General features: G+C 54.7%; 1 protein-coding gene across 1 annotated transcript in view; it reads right to left on the bottom strand.

The window, feature by feature from the left end:
- Positions 1-11650, bottom strand: part of LOC139273391 (macrophage-capping protein-like) — a 57314-nt gene extending 45664 nt beyond the window's left edge. The window contains exon 1 of the mRNA XM_070890246.1: positions 10888-11650. The gene's annotated coding sequence lies outside the window, so the exon portion shown is untranslated. The remainder of the gene's footprint in view (positions 1-10887) is intronic.
- Positions 11651-19932: the final 8282 nt, after the last annotated feature.

Genomic DNA, 19932 nt, shown 5'->3' with positions numbered 1-19932 from the left:
CTCCCCCTCCCTCCCTCCGTCTCCCTGTCTCTGTTTCCCTCTCCCTCCCTCCCTCTCCCTGTCCCTCCCTCTCCCACTCCCTCACCCTGCCCCACCCTGTGTGTTGAAGCTCGCCTCCATTGCCTAACCAGCTCCCTCCGTCTCCCTCTCCCTGTCTCCCTCTCCCTGTCCCTCTCTCTCCCACTCCCTCACCCTGCCCCACCCTGTGTGTTGAAGCTCGCCTCCATTGCCTAACCAGCTCCCTCCGTCTCCCTCTCCCTGTCTCCCTCTCCCTGTCTCCCTCTCTCCCTCTCCCTGTCCCTCCCTCTCCCCCTCCCTCCCTCCCTCTGTCTCCCTCTCCCTCTCTCCCTCTCCCTGTCTCTGTTTCCCTCTCCCTCCCTCCCTCTCCCTGTCCCTCCCTCTCCCACTCCCTCACCCTGCCCCACCCTGTGTGTTGAAGCTCGCCCCCATTGCCTGACCAGCTCCTCCCTCTCCCTGTAACCGGCTGTACGCGGGGCTTCACCGGATTTACAAGGGAGAAAGTCAGGAGCTGATATTGAGCCTTGTCGTGTAACAGACCGGCTGATGATGAAGAAGGGGTGATCTGTCACTCCAGCTTTGTTCGGGCAGAGGCCAGGGAGATGCACCGGTCTCACATCCCGACAAACTGCTGGAGCGATATTTCGAGGCGGCAAGCAAACTGACCACAAATACGTGGAAATACAGCGAACTTTCGCTCTCGTTTATCTACGGGAACCCGAGCCACGCTAACACTACAGAATCTCCGACCCCATAATTGCTCCATCGCTGAGACTGCTTATTACCTCCGTAACATCGCCCGTCTCCGCCCCTGCCTCAGCTCATCTGCTGCTCAAACCCTCGTCCATGCCTTTGTTATCTCGAGATTTGACTATTCCAACTCACTCCTGGCCGGCCTCCCACATTCTACACTATGTAAACTTTAGCTGATCCAAAACTTGGCAGCCGTGTCCTAACTCGCACCAAGTCCAACTCACCCATCACCCACTGTGCTCGCTGACCTACATTGGCTCCCGGTTCAGCAACAGCTCGATTTCAAAATTATCATTCTCGAGTTCAAATCCCTCAATGCACTCAACCCACCCTAGCTCTGTAATCTCCTCCAGCCCTTACACTCCTCCCTATCTCTGTAATCTCCTGCAGCCCTACACCCCTCCCTATCTCTGTAATCCTCCAGCCCCTATAACACTCCCTATCTCTGTAACCTCCTCCAGCCCCTACAACCCTCCCTATCTTTGTAATCCTCCAGCCACTACAACCCTCCCTATCTCTGTAACCTCCTCCAGCCCTACAACCCTCCGTATCTCTGTAATCCTACAGCCCCTACAACCCTCCCTATCTCTGTAACCTCCTCCAGCCCTACACTTCTCCCTATCTCTGTAATTCTACAGCCCCTAAAACCCTCCCTATCTCTGTAACCTCCTCCAGCCCTACACCTCTCCCTATCTCTGTAACCTCCTCCAGCCCCTACAACTCTCCCTATCTCTCTAATCCTCCAGCCCTACAACCCTCCCCATCTCTGCAACCTCCTCCAGCCCTACACCTCTCCCTATCTCTGTAACCTCCTCCAGCACTACATCTCTCCCTATCTCTGTAACCTCCTCCAGCCCTACAACCCTCCCTATCTCTGTAATCCTCCAGCCCCTACAACCCTCCCTATCTCTGTAAACTCCTCCAGCCCCTACAACCCTCCCTATCTCTGTAATCCTCCAGCCCTACAACCCTCCCTATCTCTGCAACCTCCTCCAGCCCTACACCTCTCCCTATCTCTGTAACCACCTCCAGCCCCTACAACCCTCCCTATCTCTGTAAACTCCTCCAGCCCCTACAACCCTCCCTATCTCTGTAATCCTCCAGCCCAACAACCCTTCCTATCTCTGTAACCTCCTCCAGCCTTACAACCCTCCCTATCTCTCCAACCTCCTCCAGCCCCTTAAACCCTTCCTATCCCCACTTTCCCACCCGATCTCCATATCCCTCGATTACCCTTGACGGAAGCTTATCGACCTGAAACTTTAACTCGGTTTCTCTCTTCGGAGATGCTGCCTGACCTGCTGAGTGTCTCCAATTTTTTTTGTTTTTATGCCTTGATTCCGTTCGTGCCCCAATATCTATTGATCTAATGGCAGCCCGCTGCGGTAGGGACAGCCAAAGATTCACCACCCTCTGCGTGAAGACATTTCTCCTGATCGCCGAGCTAAATGGCCGACCCCTTATTCTGAGACGGTGACCCCTGGTTCTAGACACTCCGTAGTGTCTGGAGCACCATCGGAGCAGGCCGGGGAGCGGAAGGAGCAGTCTGCCGGCCTACCACTCCAGGGAGCAGCACGTGCCGGAGGAGGAGAGCAACGGCAATGAAAAGGGACGTCATCAAGGTCCAGGTCGGAGATTGGAGCGTGGGCAGGTACAGCAGGAGGGGCAGGTACAGCAGGAGCGGCGAGATCAGGGCGAAGGAGCGGCGAGAGAATGTAGAGGGACTTGACCGGGGCCCAGGAGGGGCTTGAGTTCGGGGCCCAGAAGAGGCGAGGGCCCAGGAGCAGCACGGGCCCAGCCCACACTGCGATATGTGTACTCACTCGCTCCGTGCAGCAGAGCTGGTCTCCAGTTAGTCCTGGTTAACCCTTGCCACTGGACCAAGACCCAGCTCTGTCAAGCCCCGTGTGGTGGCTGGTGTGCAACGGCCACCCCACGTTAAAAAAAACCCACCCACAGGCACCCACGCACAGATTTAGATCGGACCTGGAATTTTAGGTCCATCATTGAAACACCGGTGAACTTTTTGACGTGGAAACAAGTCATCCTCGATTCGAGGGACTGCCTGTGATGATGATGATGAGAATCACAGAATGGTCACAGTACAGAGGGAGGCCACTGGGCCTGTCGAGCCCTTGCCGGCTCTCTGCAAGAGCATTTCAGCAAGTCCCACTCCCCCGCCCTTTCCCCACAGCCCTGCACATATTTTTCAATAAGGTCCTTATCCAGCTCCCTTTCAAAAGGCACGACTGAGACTGCCTCCGTCACCCTTTCAGGCAGCGCATTCCCGATCCCAAGCACTTCCGACGTCATAAATGTTTTTCCTCATGTTGCCTTCGGTTTTTCTGCCAATCGCCTTAAATCTGTGTCCGCTGGTTCTCGGCCCTTCCGCCAATTTTGTAACTATTTGAGTCTTTGCAGTTAGCTTGATGTAGAAACAGCGGTGGAAAAAGGTTGCCGGCAGGAAGCAATGCTCAGAAATACCACTGCGCTGCTCGTTATTTTTAATCTCCAACATGCATGTCTAAAGTTGCGTAAAAAAAAGTGATTGGACACAATCTGCCAACAACACACTTCCCTTTGCTCAGTGGGTAGCACCCACACCTTTGAGTCTGAAGGTCGTGGGTTCAAGTCCCACTCCAGACCCAAGTCCCATAATCCAGGCCGACACTCCCAGTTCCAGTACTGAGGGAACGCTGCACTGTCGGAGGGGCAGTACTGAGGGAGTGCTGCACAGTCGGAGGGGCAGTACTGAGGGAGCGCAGCACTGTCGGAGGGGCAGTACTGAGGGAGTGCTGCACTGTCGGAGGGGCAGTACTGAGGGAGCGCTGCACTGTCGGAGGGGCAGTACTGAGGGAGCGCAGCACTGTCGGAGGGGCAGTACTGAGGGAGTGCTGCACTGTCGGAGGGGCAGTACTGAGGGAGGGCTGCACTGAGGGAGGGGCAGTACTGAGAGAGTGCTGCACTGTCGGAGGGGCAGTACTGAGGGAGTGCTGCACTGTCGGAGGGGCAGTACTGAGGGAGTGCCGCACTGTTGGAGGGGCAGTACTGAGGGAACGCTGCACTGTCGGAGGGGCAGTACTGAGGAAGGGCTGCACTGTCGGAGGGGTAGTACTGAGGGAGTGCTGCACTGTCGGAGGGGCAGTACTGAGGGAGTGCCGCATTGTCGGAGGGGCAGTACTGAGGCAGTGCTGCACTGTCGGAGGGTCAGTACTGAGGGAGTGCTGCACTGTCGGAGGGGCAGTGCTGAGAGAGTGCTGCACTGTCGGAGTGGCAGTACTGAGGGAGTGCTGCACTGTCGGAGGGGCAGGAATGAGGTTGGGCTTCACTGTCGGAGGGGCAGTATTGAGGGGGGGCTGCACTGAGGGAGGGGCAGTACTGAGGGAGTGCTGCACAGTCGGAGGTGCAGTACTGAGGGAGTGCCGCACTGTCGGAGGGGCAGTACTGAGGGAGTGCCGCATTGTCGGAGGGGCAGTACTGAGGGAGTGCTGCACTGTCGGAGGGTCAGTACTGAGGGAGTGCTGCACTGTCGGAGGGTCAGTACTGAGGGAGTGCTGCACTGTCGGAGGGGCAGTACTGAGGCAGTGCTGCACTGTCGGAGGGTCAGTACTGAGGGAGTGCTGCACTGTCGGAGGGTCAGTACTGAGGGAGTGCTGCACTGTCGGAGGGGCAGTGCTGAGAGAGTGCTGCACTGTCGGAGTGGCAGTACTGAGGCAGTGCTGCACTGTTGGAGGGGCAGTGCTGAGGGAGCGCCGCACTGTCGGAGACACAGGACTCAGGGAGTGCTGCACTTTCGGACGTATCATCTTTCGGATGAGATGTCAAACCGAGGCTCAGTCTACCCTCTGAGGCGGATGTTGAAGATCCCATGGCCAGAATTGGAGGAAGAGCATGGCGGAGACTTCCCCCGCTGTCCCGGGGCCCAATATTTGTCACTGAACAAACATGACTAATAAACAGCTCTTATCCCCGTTACGCAAGCAGTGAGCGCGTGTTCTTGAGCAATGCTTCTCAGTATCTGATGCTCAGTCAGATGCAGTGGCAGAATGATGGAATCATGTGTCAGCTGTGGCTCAGTGGGTAGCACACTGGCCTCTGAGTCAGAGATTTGTGGGTTCAAGTCCCACCCCCGGTACTGGAGCTCAAAATTCTAGGCTGACACTGCAGTAATGAGGGAGGGCTTCACTGAGGGATGGGCAGTACTGAGGGAGCGTTGCACTGTCGGAGGGGCAGTAATGAGGGAGCGTTGCACTGTCGGAGGGGCAGTACTGAGGGAGTGCTGCACTGTCGGAGGGGCAGTAATGAGGGAGGGCTTCATTGAGGGAGGGGCAGTACTGAAGGAGTGCTGCACTGTCGGAGGGGCAGTACTGAGGGAATGCTGCACTGTCAGAGGGGCAGTACTGAGGGAGCGGTGCACTGTCAGAGGAGCAGTACTGAGGGAGCGGTGCACTGTCGGAGGGGCAGTACTGAGGGAGTGCTGCACTGTCAGAGGGGCAGTACTGAGGGAGTGCTGCACTGTCAGAGGGACAGCATTTAGGAAGTCATCATCATCATCATAGGCAGTCCCTCGGAATTGAGGAATATTTGCTTCCGCTCCTGAAGTGAGTTCTTTGGTGACTGAACAATCCAATACGAGAACCACAGATTCTGTCACAGATGGGACAGATAGTTGTTGAGGGAAGGGGTGTGTGTGGCTGGTCCTTGTAACGTTTCCGCTGCCCAACTTTGGCTCGTTTGCCGTGAAGGAGCTCTGCATAAAGCACTTGCTTTGGTAGTCTCGTGTCTTGCATGTGAACTATGTGGTCAGTGCTTCAATGCTGGGGATGTTGGCCTGGGCGAGGACACTGATGTTGGTGTGCCTGTCCTCCCAGGGGATTTGCAGGATCTAGCGGAGACATCGTTGGTGATATATCTCCAGCGACTTGCGGTGTCTTCTGTACATGGTCCATGCCTCAGATCCATACAGGAGGGCGGGTATTACTACAGCCCTGTAGACCATGAACTTGGTGGTAGTTTTGAGGGCCTGGTCTTCGAACACTCTTTTCCTCAGACGGCGAAAGCTGCACTGGCGCACTGGAGGCGGTGTTGAATCTCTGCATCAATGTCTGCTCTTGTTGATAAGAGGCTCCCGAGGTATGTGAAATGGTCCACATTGTGAAGGCCGCGCTGTGGACCTTGATGTCTGGGGGGCCGTGCTGTGCGGCGAGGACAGGCTGGGGAGAGCAAGATCCTACAAATCCCCTGGGAGGACAGACGCACCAACATTAGCGTCCTCGACCAGGCCAACATCCCCAGCATTGAAGCACTGACCGCACTCGATCAGCTCCGCTGGGCGGGTCACATTGTTCGCATGCCAGACGCAAGACAAGCGTTCCAAAGCAAGCGCTCGACACGGAACTCCTTCACGGCAAACGAGCCAAAGGTGGGCAGAGGAAACGTTACAAGGACGCCCTCAAAGCCTCCCTGATAAAGTGCGACATCCCCACCGACACCTGGGAGTCCCTGGCCAAAGACTGCCCTAAGTGGAGGAAGTGCATCCGGGAGGCCGCTGAGCACCTCCAGTCTCGTCGCCGAGAGCGTGCAGAAATCAAGTGCAGGCAGTGGAAGGAGCGTGTGGCAAACCAGTCCCACCCTCCCTTATCATCAGCGACTATCTGTCCCACCTGTGACAGAGACTGTGGTTCGTGTATAGGACTGTTCAGTCACCTAAGGACTCATTTTAAGAGTGGAAGCAAGTCTTCCTCAATTCCGAGGGCCTGCCTATGATAATGACCCTTACCCACTTATCCCTCTGTTTACTTTGTCGATTATCTTCAATCTGTGTCCTCTGATTACCAACCCCCCAGCTACAGGAAACTGTTTCTCCTTATTTACTCTATCAGAACTGCTCATGATTTTGAACACCTCGATCAAATCTCCCCTTAACCTTCTCTGCTCTAAGGAGAACAATCCCAGCTTCTCCAGTCTCTCCATGTAACTGAAGTCCCACATCCCGGGTACCATTCTGGCCAATCTCCCCTTAACCTTCTCTGGTCGAAGGAGAACAACCCCAGCTTCTCCAGTCTCTCCATGTAACTGAAGTCCCACATCCCGGGTACCATTCTGGTCAATCTCACCTTAACCTTCTCTGCTCTAAGGAGAACAATCCCAGCTTCTCCAGTCTCCCCATGTAACTGAGGTCCCACATCCCCGGTACCATTCTGGTCAATCTCACCTTAACCTTCTCTGCTCTAAGGAGAACAATCCCAGCTTCTCCAGTCTCCCCATGTAACTGAGGTCCCACATCCCCGGTACCATTCTGGTCAATCTCACCTTAACCTTCTCTGCTCTAAGGAGAACAATCCCAGCTTCTCCAGTCTCTCCATGTAACTGAGGTCCCACATCCCCGGTACCATTCTGGTCAATCTCCCTTAACCTTCTCTGCTCTAAGGAGAACAATCCCAGCTTCTCCAGTCTCCCCATGTAACTGAAGTCCCACATCCCTGTTACCATTCTGGTCAATCTCCCTCTACACCCTCTCCCAGGCCTTCACATCCTCCCTAAAGTGTGGTGCCCAGAATTGGACACAATACTCCAGCAGAGATCTAACAAATCTTTTATCTATAACCCTTTATCCCCATATTGTTTAGGAAACTATCTATTTCTGTCTTAAATTTATTCAATGTCTCAGCTTCCACAGCTCTCTGAGGTAGTGAATTCCACAGATTTACAACCCTCAGAGAAGAAATTCCTCCTCATCTCAGTTTTAAATGGGTGGCCCCTTATTCTAAGATCATGCCCTCTAGTTCTAGTCTCCCCCATCAGTGGAAACATCCTCTCTGCATCCACCTTGTCAAGCCTCCTCATAATCTTATACGTTTCGATAAGATCACCTCTCATTCTTCTGAATTCCAATGAGTAGAGGCCCAACCTACTCAACCTTTCCTCATAAGTCAACCCCCTCATCTCCGGAATCAACCTAGTGAACCTTCTCGGAACTGCCTCCAAAGCAAGTATATCCTTTCGTAAATATGGAAACCAAAACTGCAGGCAGTATTCCAGGTGTGGCCTCACCAATACACTGTACAACTGTAGCAAGACTTCCCTGCTTTTATACTCCATCCCCTTTGCAAAAAAGGCCAAGATTCTCCGGCTTCTCCAGTCTCCCCATGTAACTGAAGTCCCACATTCCGGGTACCATTCTGGGCAATCTCCCTCTGCACCCTCTCCCAGGCCTTCACACCCTTCCTAAAGTGTGGTGCCCAGAATTGGACACAACACTCCAGCTGGGGCCTAACATAATATTTTACAACGGTTTAGCCTTTTGTTGCTTTTTTACTCTATTCCACTCTTTATGAAGCCACAGATCCTGTATGCCTTTTTAACAGCCTTCTCAACGTGTTCAAAGATACACACCCAGGTCTCTCTGTTCCCTCACCCCCTTTACACTTGTACCACTTACTCATATTGCCTCTCCTCATTCTTCCTACTCAAATGAATCACTTCACAATTTTCGGCGTTAAACTTCATCTGCCGCGTGTCTGCCTGTTGCACCAGCCTCTCCTGTGTCTCCCTGAAGCGGGAGTTTCCACATGTACACTGACAACACCCAGCTCTGTCTCTCCATCACTTCTCTCGACCCCTCCACGGTCTCTCAATTGTCAGACTGCTTGTCCGACATCCAGTTCTGGAGAAGCAGAAACTTTCTCCAATTGAATGTCGGGAGGACCGCAGCCATTGCTTCCGGTCCCCGTCACAAACTGCGTTCCCTAGCCACCGGCTCCATCCCTCTCCCCATCTCCTGTCTGAGGCTGAACCACGTTGCTCGCAACCGTGGTGTCACTATTTGACCCTGAAATGAGCTTTCGACCACATATCCACCACATAACTAAGTCCATCTATTTCCACCTTTGTCAGCTCATCCGCTGCTGAAGCCCTCATCCGTGCCTTTGTTACCTCTACACTTGACGATTCCAACGCACTCCTGGCTGGCCTCCCACATTCTACCCTACGTGATAATAATAATAATAATGGTAATGTTTTAATATAACGCCTTTAACGTAGTAAAATGTCCCGAGGCGTTTCGCAGCAGTGTTACAGCACATTAGATATTGTCCATTGAGGAAAAGAGAGAAAAAGCAGGAGAAGGGAGTGTAAAAAGAGGTTAAAGGCTTGGGTCTGAGGCTAGAGGTGATCCAAAACTCGGCAGCCCGTGTCCTAACTCGCACCGAGTCCCACTCACCCATCACCCCCTGTGCTCACTGCCCTGTGTCCTAACTCACACCGAGTCCCACTCACCCATCACCCCCTGTGCTCGCTGTCCTGTGTCCTAACTCACACCCAGTCCCGCTCACCCATCACCCCCTGTGCTCGCTGTCCTGTGTCCTAACTCGCACCGGGTCCCGCTCGCCCATCACCCACTGTGCTCACTGCCCCGTGTCCTAACTCGCACCAAGTCCCGCTCGCCCATCACCCCCTGTGCTCACTGCCCTGTGTCCTAACTCGCACCGAGTCCCGCTCGCCCATCACCCCCTGTGCTCACTGCCCTGTGTCCTAACTCGCACCGAGTCCTGCTCACCCATCACCCCCTGTGCTCACTGCCCTGTGTCCTAACTCGCACTGAGTCCCGCTCACCCATCACCCCCTGTGCTCACTGCCCTGTGTCCTAACTCGCACCAAGTCCCGCTCGCCCATCACCCCCTGTGCTCACTGCCCTGTGTCCTAACTCGCACCGAGTCCTGCTCACCCATCATCCCCTGTGCTCACTGCCCTGTGTCCTAACTCGCACCGAGTCCCGCTCACCCATCATCCCCTGTGCTCACTGCCTGTGTCCTAACTCGCACCGAGTCCCGCTCACCCATCACCCCCTCTGCTCACTGCCTGTGTCCTACCTCGCACCGAGTCCCACTCACCCATCACCCCCTCTGCTCACTGCCTGTGTCCTACCTCGCACCGAGTCCCACTCACCCATCACCCCCTGCGCTCGCTGACCCGTGTCCTAACTCGCACCGAGTCCCGCTCACCCATCACCCCCTCTGCTCACTGCCTGTGTCCTACCTCGCACCGAGTCCCACTCACCCATCACCCCCTCTGCTCACTGCCCTGTGTCCTACCTCGCATCAAGTCCCACTCACCCATCACCCCCCCCCCGTGCTCACTGCCCCCGTATCCTAACTCGCACCGAGTCCCACTCACCCATCACCCCCTGTGCTCACTGCCCTGTGTCCTAACTCGCACCGAGTCCCACTCACCCATCACCCCCTGTTCTTGCTGACCCGTGTCCTAACTCGCACCAAGTCCCGCTCACCCATCACCCGCTGTGCTCTCTGACCTACATTGGCTCCCGGTTAAACAACGCCTCGATTTCTAAATTCTCATCCTTGTTTACAAATCCCTCCATGGCCCTCGCCCCTCCCTATCTCTGTAATCTCCTCCAGCCCCACAACCCCCCGAGATGTCTGCGCTCCTCTAATTCTGCCCTCCTGACCATCCCTGATTATAATCGCTCCACCATCGGTGGCCGTGCCTTCAGCTGCCTGGGCCCCAAGCTCTGGAACTCACTCCCCAAACCTCTCCGCGTCTCTCCCTCTCTCTCCTCCTTCAAGACGCTCTTTAAGATCTACAACTCTTTTTGGGGAGTTCAAAATAACATTAGATCAAGTGCCCTTCTTAAGATCTACATCTCTGACCAAGCTCTTGGTCACCTGTGCTACTTAAGCGGTTAGGTGTCAAAGATTTTTAGCACATAATACTCCTGTGAAGTACCTTGGGGCATTTCACTACGTTAAAGGTGCTATATAAATGCAAGTTGTTATTGTTGAAGTCTCCTCGCTGATAATTACAGTTCCGAGTTGTGTGGATCATCGGCAGACTTTGAAATGATTGCCTGCACTTGGGTGTACAGGCACTCACAGGCCCGCACAATATGCAGACGTACAATTTCACACTCACACAGATCCACCCTGCAATACAGACTGGCACAGGCACAGACTCCCCAGGCATTCCGACACACACACACACACTTTATTAATGGGAAAGGAGCCAAGATGGAGAGATTTGATGAAGCCAGGCGTTCAGTCTGTACATAAAGCGGGGACTGAGCGGGAGGTTAAAGAATGCATCGGAGCTTACACTTACTTTTGAACTTGTATTTCTTTCTTCAGGGCTGTGGGCTGACGCTTCCTGTCAGCTCGTTACTGCTCTCTCTCTCCCTCTCTCTCTCTCTGTCTGTCTCTCCCTCTCTCTCTCACGGTCTCTCTCTCTCTCTCTCACTCACTGTCTCACTCTCTCTCTGTCTCTCTCTCTCTGTCTATCTCACTCACTCTCTCCCTCTCTCACTGTCTCGGTCTCCGTCTCCGTCCTTCTCACTCACTGTCTCACTCTCTCTCTGTCTCTCTCTCTCTCTGTCTATCTCACTCACTGTCTCACTCTCTCTCTGTCTCTCTCTCTCTGTCTATCTCACTCACTCTCTCCCTCTCTCACTGCCTCGATTTGTCTCTCTCTGTCTCCGTCTCCGTCCCTCTCACTCACTGTCTCACTCTCTCTCTGTCTCTCTCTCTCTCTGTCTATCTCACTCACTCTCTCACTCACTGTCTCGGTCTGGCTCTCTCTCTGTCTCCGTCCCTCTCACTCACTGTCTCACTCTCTCTCTGTCTCTCTCTCTCTCTGTCTATCTCACTCACTCTCTCTCACTCTCTCACTCACTGTCTCGGTCTGGCTCTCTCTCTCTCTGTCTCCGTCCCTCTCACTCTCTCACTCTCTCTCTCTCTCTCACTCACTCACTCTGTCTCTCTCCCTCCCTGTCTCTCTCTGTCTTTCTCTCCCTGAACGTCTCTTTATGTCTCTCCCTCTCCCCGACTATCTCTCTGCCTCTTTCTGACTCTCTCTGCCCCTCCCAGTACCAGCTCTGTGGTTGTGTTGCAATTCGGGCGCTCTCTGCTCAGTTTGTGAATAACACTGCTGACATGTGCAGCAAACCACAGGCTGCGTGTGTTAGTGTTTAAATGGTCCCTTGGCTGAGAGCATTGCGTGTACACTGCAACTTTACCTCCAGGGGGCATGACTGCAAAAGTCCCCTCCATGTCAATAATCCTCCAACTGCACTCCAAGGCATCTGCGGTTTGAAGGGAGAATCTTCCAAATACTTGGAACGGCTTTTGAAGCCTTGAATCCGCGGGATAAAGAACGTGGGTTGGAGACTCGACTATTTCACTATTCCCAGCACAGAGAGTGGAAATTCAGCCCGACCCCAACCAGGAATTAACAACTTGAAGTTACACAGCGCCTGTAACATGTGTCAGCTGTGGGTCAGTGGGTAGCACACTCGCCTCTGAGTCAGAAGGCTCAAGTCCCACTCCAGGGACTTGAGCACAGAAATCTAGGCTGAAACTGCAGTGCAGTACTGAGGGAGTGCTGCACTGTCGAAGGGGCAGTACTGAGGGAGTGCTGCACTGTCGGAGGGGCAGTACTGAGGGAGTGCTGCACTGTCGGAGGGGCAGTACTGAGGGAGTGCTGCACTGTCAGAGGGGCAGTACTGAGGGAGTGCTGCACTGTCGAAGGGGCAGTACTGAGGGAGTGCTGCACTGTCGGAGGGGCAGTACTGAGGGAGTGCTGCACTGTGGGAGGGGCAGTTCTGAGGGAGTGCTGCACTGTCGAAGGGGCAGTACTGAGGGAGTGCTGCACTGTCGAAGGGGCAGTACTGAAGGACTGCTCCACTGTCGGAGGGGCAGTACTGAGGGAGTGCTGCACTGTGGGAGGGGCAGTACTGAGGGAGTGCTGCACTGTCGAAGGGGCAGTACTGAAGGACTGCTCCACTGTCGGAGGGGCAGTACTGAGGGAGTGCTGCACTGTCGGAGGGGCAGTACTGAGGGAGTGCTGCACTGTCGGAGGGGCAGTACTGAGGGAGTGCTGCACTGTGGGAGGGGCAGTACTGAGGGAGTGCTGCACTGTTGAAGGGGCTGGACTGAGGGAGTGCTGCACTGTGGGAGGGGCAGTACTGAGGGAGTGCTGCACTGTCGAAGGGGCAGTACTGAGGGAGTGCTGCACTGTCGGAGGGGCAGTACTGAGGGAGTGCTGCACTGTCGGAGGGGCAGTACTGAGGGAGCGCTGCACTGTCAGAGGGGCAGTACTGAGGGAGCGCCGCACTGTCAGAGGGGCAATACTGAGGGAGCGCCGCACTGTCAGAGGGGCAATACTCAGGGAGCGCTGCACTGTCGGAGGGGCAGTACTGAGGGAGCGCTGCACTGTCGGAGGGGCAGTACTGAGGGAGCGCTGCACTGTCGGAGGGGCAGTACTGAGGGAGCGCTGCACTGTCGGAGGAGCAGTACTGAGGGAGCGCTGCACTGTCGGAGGGGCAGTACTGAGGGAGCACTGCACTGTTCCCGGACAGAATCGAAGTGGCCCAAGACTGCTCAAAGTGGAGGAAGTGCATCCGGGAAGGCGCCGAACACCTCGAGTCCCTTCGCCGGGAGCACGCGGAAACCAAGCGCAAACAGCGGAAGGAGCGCACGGCAACCCAAACTCAGCACCCACCCGTCCCTCCAAACATCGTCCGCCCCACCTGTGACACAGTCTGTAGGTCCCATCCGTCGGGCTCATCCGTCGCCTGAGAACTCGTGTTAGTGTTGACTCAAGTCATCCTCGACTCTGAGAGGCTGCCTAAGAGAAGAATCCACTCCAGCCACCACCTGCCCCTCCCCCCCCACCACCCCCGAGATGTCTGCGCTCCTCTAATTCTGCCCTCCTGAGCATCCCTGACTATAATCGCTCAACCATCGGTGGCCGTGGCTTCTGTCGCCTGGGCCCCAAGCCTCTGGAACTTGTAAGCGGTTTTGATCCTCGCCCAATTGCTAGTCGGACGGTTCGAATCGCCCCCCCGGCCTTACGAAAGTGTAGACCCGGGAATTATTATTCCGAGTGTAAGTGAAATGAATCATGCTTCGGTGAAAAATCGTACTTCTATTTATTTGGTCGAGCATACACTGGCTAAAACATGCACTACTAAACGAAAATCACTGTCACGGTGGAGAATAAAACCCAGGTTACAAACAGCAAGCATACAGTACAGAAATGAGACCTGGTAACATGCAGTAATTCCCTGGTGATTTCTAACTTCACCCCCCCACCAATGAATTACCCAGTCGAAGCTTCCTCCCCAGAATAGCCCTGAAAAGCTGCACTTCTGAGAAAACCCTGAGCCCTGAGTCGCACGCAGCTCGCGACACTCGCGATCACGCTCACCACAACCAACACACAGTTGGTTTCCTCGCTCAGCTCGGCTGTGGGAAGTCACTGCCTGCTGATTTTCACTCTCGGTGGCTTCGTCTGCGGAACTGCGGCTTCTTCCTCCCGATCCATCGATCTTGGTGGAGCGAGAGCGAGGGGGAGAGAGAGAGAGCTCTCCTCTAGATACAAGCTGCAAGATCCAAGCTTCACTCCAAGCTCCATGCTCTCCAAGCTAAAAGTAAAGTGGTAAGACCCTGCCTTTATTGGTAGGTCTTTCCTACCAATCTTTAAAATCCCTTTGTTTCTAAGCACGGGGACTTAGTCAGTGATGGGCCATCCAACCCATGTATATTGGGCTGATGGCCCTTAATCATCATCATAGGCGGTCCCTCGGAATCGAGGAAGACTTGCTTCCTCTCCCAAAGTGAGTTCTCTGGTATCTGAACAGTCTGATACGAGAGCCACAGGCCCTGCTACAGGTGGGACAGACATTCGTCGAGGGAGGGGGTGGGTGGGGCTGGTTTGCCGCGTGTTCCTTCCACTGCCTGCGCTTGACCGCTTCATGCTCTTTATGTTGAGATTCGAAGAGCTCAACACCCTCCCGGATGGACTTTCTCCACCTCTGTCGGTCTGCGGCCAGGGTCTCCCAGGTGTCAGTGGTGATGTCGCACTTTACCAGCGAGGCCTTGAGGGTGTCCTTGAAATGTTTCCGCTGTCCACCTTTGGCTCGTTTACCATGAAGGAGCTCCGCATAAAGCATTTCCTTTGGGAGTCTCGTGTCTGGCATGTGTACGATGTAACCTGCCCAGCGAAGCTGATCGAGTGCGGTCAGTACTGGGGATGTTAGCCTGGTCGAGGACACTGATGTTGGTGTGTCTGTCCTCCCAGGGGATTTGCAGGATCTTGTGGAGACATCGTTGGTGATATATCTCCAGCGACTTGAGGTGCCTTTTATACATCGTCCATGCCTCAGACCCATACAGGAGGGCGGGTATTACTACAGCCCATGAGTTTGGTGGTAGATTGGAGTGCCAGGTCTTCAAACACTCTTTTCCTCAGACGGCCGAAGGCTGCACTGGCGCGCTGGAGGCGGTGCTGAATGTCTGCATCAGTGTCTGCCTTTGTTGATAAGAGGCTTTCGTGATATGGGCTTCTCTCTCAGTCTTTGTGTTAGGAAAGTCTCGGCCCTCTTTGGCTGGCCAGGCGAGCGGGTTCATTGTTCTGCTTTGCTTCTGAGATGGAGGTGACAAGTGCTTTTGCATATTAGAGTGGTTTTGTCAATGGTCCCCCCACTTCCTGGCCGACTGCTCTTTTGTCAATGGATGACTGCCATGTGGTCTCTCGAGTTTTAACAAAAACCAGCGCAGGGAGAATACCCTCAGAAAAATAAAATCCACAAAATATTCAACTGAGTCCATTCTTTAAACAGAAACACTGCCGATCCCTTCACTCCCCCGTTTGATGCTTTTTCTTTCCGTAAAGCGTCACTCGACGAGAGAGAAAAGGTCAAAGTCTCCCACAAGCGAAGCTATTACACCCTGATTTTACATTTTAAAAACCCCAGGACTGTACCCCTTTCCGCCTGTCACAGTTCCCCTCGACAGAGTCAAGACATCAGTGCTTGACACATGGTTGGGTTCCACTCCACGAGATGTTACAAAAAAAACACCGTGCACATCGCACCGTACAGCATGACAGGTGGTAACACATTACAAACATCACAACAGCGCATATCGCGTAATACAGAGTGTGAACTATAACCAGAATATACAACACACTTGCTTACAGAACTTTGGTACATTACAAATTTTAGCAGGGAGAAACCATCATCAACATGCATCAATTACACCTCTCCGGGTCGATCTAACATCCCTTGCCACCGCGCTCAGAGTATCTGGCTCAGTCGCCTGCAGCTGGTGTAAAACAAGTAGCCGACAAGCAACAATTGTGTGATCACTAATGCATGGGAACAGACGCGGAACCAGGGAGGAATCTCTGCACTCAGACCGATGTCCCACCACGATGGCGAGGCAATCCCCTTGATCTCCTGCCCCCAGTTCTACCGTCTTTTGCTCTAAAGTGTAAAAGTGTTTCTGGGAGAGCTCGACGGCCTTTATTAACTCAGTGAGGTGTTCCGGCAGAAAAGGGATCGGGTAGCTGAAATGCTCCACCTAGTCGTGGAGATGCGTGAAGGTGTCGTTCACAGTGAGGTGAATGGTCGCGGGTTCGGGGATGGGGATAACTCGCTCTTGTGTCACTTGAACCTCAGCCTTGGGTTTGAATCAAAAAGCTGCTGTCGCTCACCGGACAGCACGTGTCCTGGCTGTACCGGTAGCCGAGCGCACTTGTGGTGACACAGTGTGTCCCACTCCCCACGTACGCGACCTGTGGCGGTACGTGATCTGGTGCTGTCACTTCCATGGTGCAATTGATAGGTTCCGCGCCCGCAGAAGCAAGCCCACATTCTGATCGGGCAAAAGCAGTCAGGTGCTGGGGACACAGTATTACGTGTGCACCCCGGCTCTGGCATCCGGAGAGGTCAGTGCCTGTCACAGCACGCTCCCACTTTATGACTTACGGCGGGACCGCATTAAAACGAACATGCACTCCTCCACGAAAGACCCCGATATATTCTCAACCCTGTACACCGGTTCTGTCTGGGGTGACCCGCCCATTACCGGCATCCTGACTACGATTCCCATCACTGAATGGTTGGACCGCCCGCAATTTACAGGGACAGGGTAGGCTTCAGAGGCTAAACAAAGCCGGCACGTGCTCAACGGATTGCTGTATGGGTGCGGCGCGGCGAGATTGTGTTGCTCAACCATGAAGGGACACAACCTTGCCTCAGGTCCTCCAGGTTGTTGCGGCCCTCGCCCAGCAGCCATGCTGCATACAACACACACACACCTCATTCCGTGCAGCGTGCTCCGAGGCATTCCTGTCCTCCCGTATCAAATCATGAACTGTTTTAGAGTGCCTCTCCACCTCCGCAATCACATCCTTTAAATGAAGGGTCATTGCCTGGTCCTCATGAAGCTCTGAACCCACCACTTTATTCTCTTCCCCTAGAATCTTACGCAGTTGGTTCTTTAACCAAGTGATCTGCATCTGGAGTTGTACTTCATCCATACTATTAACAAAACCCGTTCCTGTACTGATAGCTGTGGCTATATCGATCCAGGTCCCTCTTCTCTGCTTCCCGGACCCCACACTATTCCCAACATTCAGACCATAAAGCTGTTCTTTATCTACATGTCCACAGTCCAGTTCATAAAATTCCTGAAACATCACATTTAACAGAGCTTCATAAAGCTTCTCCGTCTTCTTCGGGCACCACACAGGCAGGTGGACCTCAGTCAGGTTCAGGATCACAGATGCCACGGAGTAGTGCATTTTCTGAAACAAAACTTTCTCAGAAGCGATTAACACCAACCCATTCCCCGGACCCCTGGCGGTAGTGGGACACCTATCTACAGCCTTCTGTCCTGTCGGGACTCTGGGCGGGGGCTTCCTGGTGTATAAGATGAGCTCCGTGGCGTTGATGGTGTTCGGGGGATTTGGGCTCATACAGATGCTGGGCCTCGAACCCACAAAGACACTGGGCCTTGAACCCACACAGAGACTTGGGCCTGGAATCCACACAGACACTGGGCCTTGAACCCACACAGACACTGGGCCTTGAACCCACACAGACACTGGGCCTTGAACCCACACAGACACTGGGCCTTGAACCTACACAAACACTGGGCCTTGAACCCACACAGACACTGGGCCTTGAGCCCACACAGACACTGGGCCTTGAAACCACACAGACACTGGGCCTTGAACCCACACAGACACTGGGCCTTGAACCCACACAGACACTGGGCCTCAAACCCACACAGACACTGGGCCTTGATTCCACACAGACACTGGGCCTGAAACCCACACAGACACCGGGCCTTAAACCCACACAGACACTGGACCTTAAACCCACACAGACACTGGGCCTCAAACCCACACAGACACTTGGGCCTGGAACCCACACAGACACTGGGCCTTGAACCCACACAGACACTGGGCCTTGAGCCCACACAGACACTGGGCCTCAAACCCACACAGACACTGGGCCTTGAACCCACACAGACACTGGGCCTTGAACCCATACAGACACTGGGCCTCAAACCCACACAGACACTGGGCCTTGAACCCACACAGACACTGGGCCTTGATCCCACACAGACACTGGGCCTCAAATCCACACAGACACTGGGCCTTAAAACCACACAGACACTGGGCCTTGAACCCACACAGGCACTGGGCCTTGAGCCCACACAGACACTGGGCCTTGAACCCACACAGACACTGGGCCTCAAACCCACACAGACACTGGGCCTTGAACCCACACAGACACTGGACCTTGTGTCCACACAGACACTGGGCCTCAAACCCACACAGACACTGGGCCTTAAAACCACACAGACACTGGGCCTTGAACCCACACAGGCACTGGGCCTGGAACCCACACAGACACTGGGCCTTGAACTCACACAGACACTGGGCCTTGAGCCCACACAGACACTGGGCATTGAACCCACACAGACACTGGGCCTCAAACCCACACAGACACTGGGCCTTGAACCCACACAGAAACTGGGCCTTGAACCCACACAGACACTGGGCCTTGAACCCACACAGACACTGGGCCTTGAACCCACACAGACACTGGGCCTTGAACCCACGCAGACACTGGGCCTTGAACCCACACAGACACTGGGCCTCGAACCCCACATAGACACTGGGCCTCAAACCCACACAGACACTGGGCCTCAAACCCACACAGACACTGGGCCTCAAACCCACACAGACACTGGGCCTCAAACCCACACAGACACTGGGCCTTGAACCCACGCAGACACTGGGCCTTGAACCCACACAGACACTGGGCCTCAAACCCACACAGACACTGGGCCTCGAACCCACACAGACACTGGGCCTCAAGCCCACACAGACACTGGGCCTCAAACCCACACAGACACTGGGCCTCAAACCCACACAGACACTGGGCCTCGAACCCACACAGACACTGGGCCTCAAACCCACACAGACACTGGGCCTTGAAACCACACACACACTGGGCCTTGAACCCACACTGACACTGGGCCTTGAACCCACACAGACACTGGGCCTCGAACCCACACAGACACTGGGCCTTGAACCCACACAGACACTGGGCCTTGAGCCCACACAGACACTGGGCCTTGTGTCCACACAGACACTGGGCCTTGAGCCCACACAGGCACTGGGCCTTGAACCCACACAGACACTGGGCCTTGAACCTACACAAACACTGGGCCTTGAACCCACACAGACACTGGGCCTTGAGCCCACACAGACACTGGGCCTTGAACCCACACAGACACTGGGCCTTGAACCCACTCGGACACTGGGCCTTGAACCCACACAGACACTGGGCCTCAAACCCACATAGACACTGTGCCTGGAACCCACACAGACACTGGGCCTTGATCCCACACAGACACTGGGCCTCAAACCCACACAGACACTGGGCCTTGAACCCACACACACACTGTGCCTTGAACCTCCACAAACACTGGGCCTTGAACCCACACAGACACTGGGCCTTGAGCCCACACAGACACTGGGCCTTGAACCCACACAGACACTGGGCCTTGAACCCACACAGACACTGGGCCTTGAACCCACATAGACACTAGGCCTCAAACCCACACAGACACTGGGCCTCAAACCCACACAGCCACTGGGCCTTGAACCCACACAGACACTGGGCCTCAAACCCACACAGACACTGGGCCTTGAGCCCACACAGACACTGGGCCTTGAACCCACACAGACACTGGGCCTCAAACCCACACAGACACTGGGCCTTGAGCCCACACAGACACTGGGCCTTGAACCCACACAGACACTGGGCCTTGAACCCACACAGACACT

Source organism: Pristiophorus japonicus, chromosome 9, assembly GCF_044704955.1.
Source record: "Pristiophorus japonicus isolate sPriJap1 chromosome 9, sPriJap1.hap1, whole genome shotgun sequence".
NCBI classification, from domain to species: Eukaryota; Metazoa; Chordata; class Chondrichthyes; family Pristiophoridae; genus Pristiophorus; species Pristiophorus japonicus.
The sequence above is the reverse complement of the archived record's forward strand: the minus strand, read 5'-3'. Positions and strand labels throughout refer to the sequence as shown.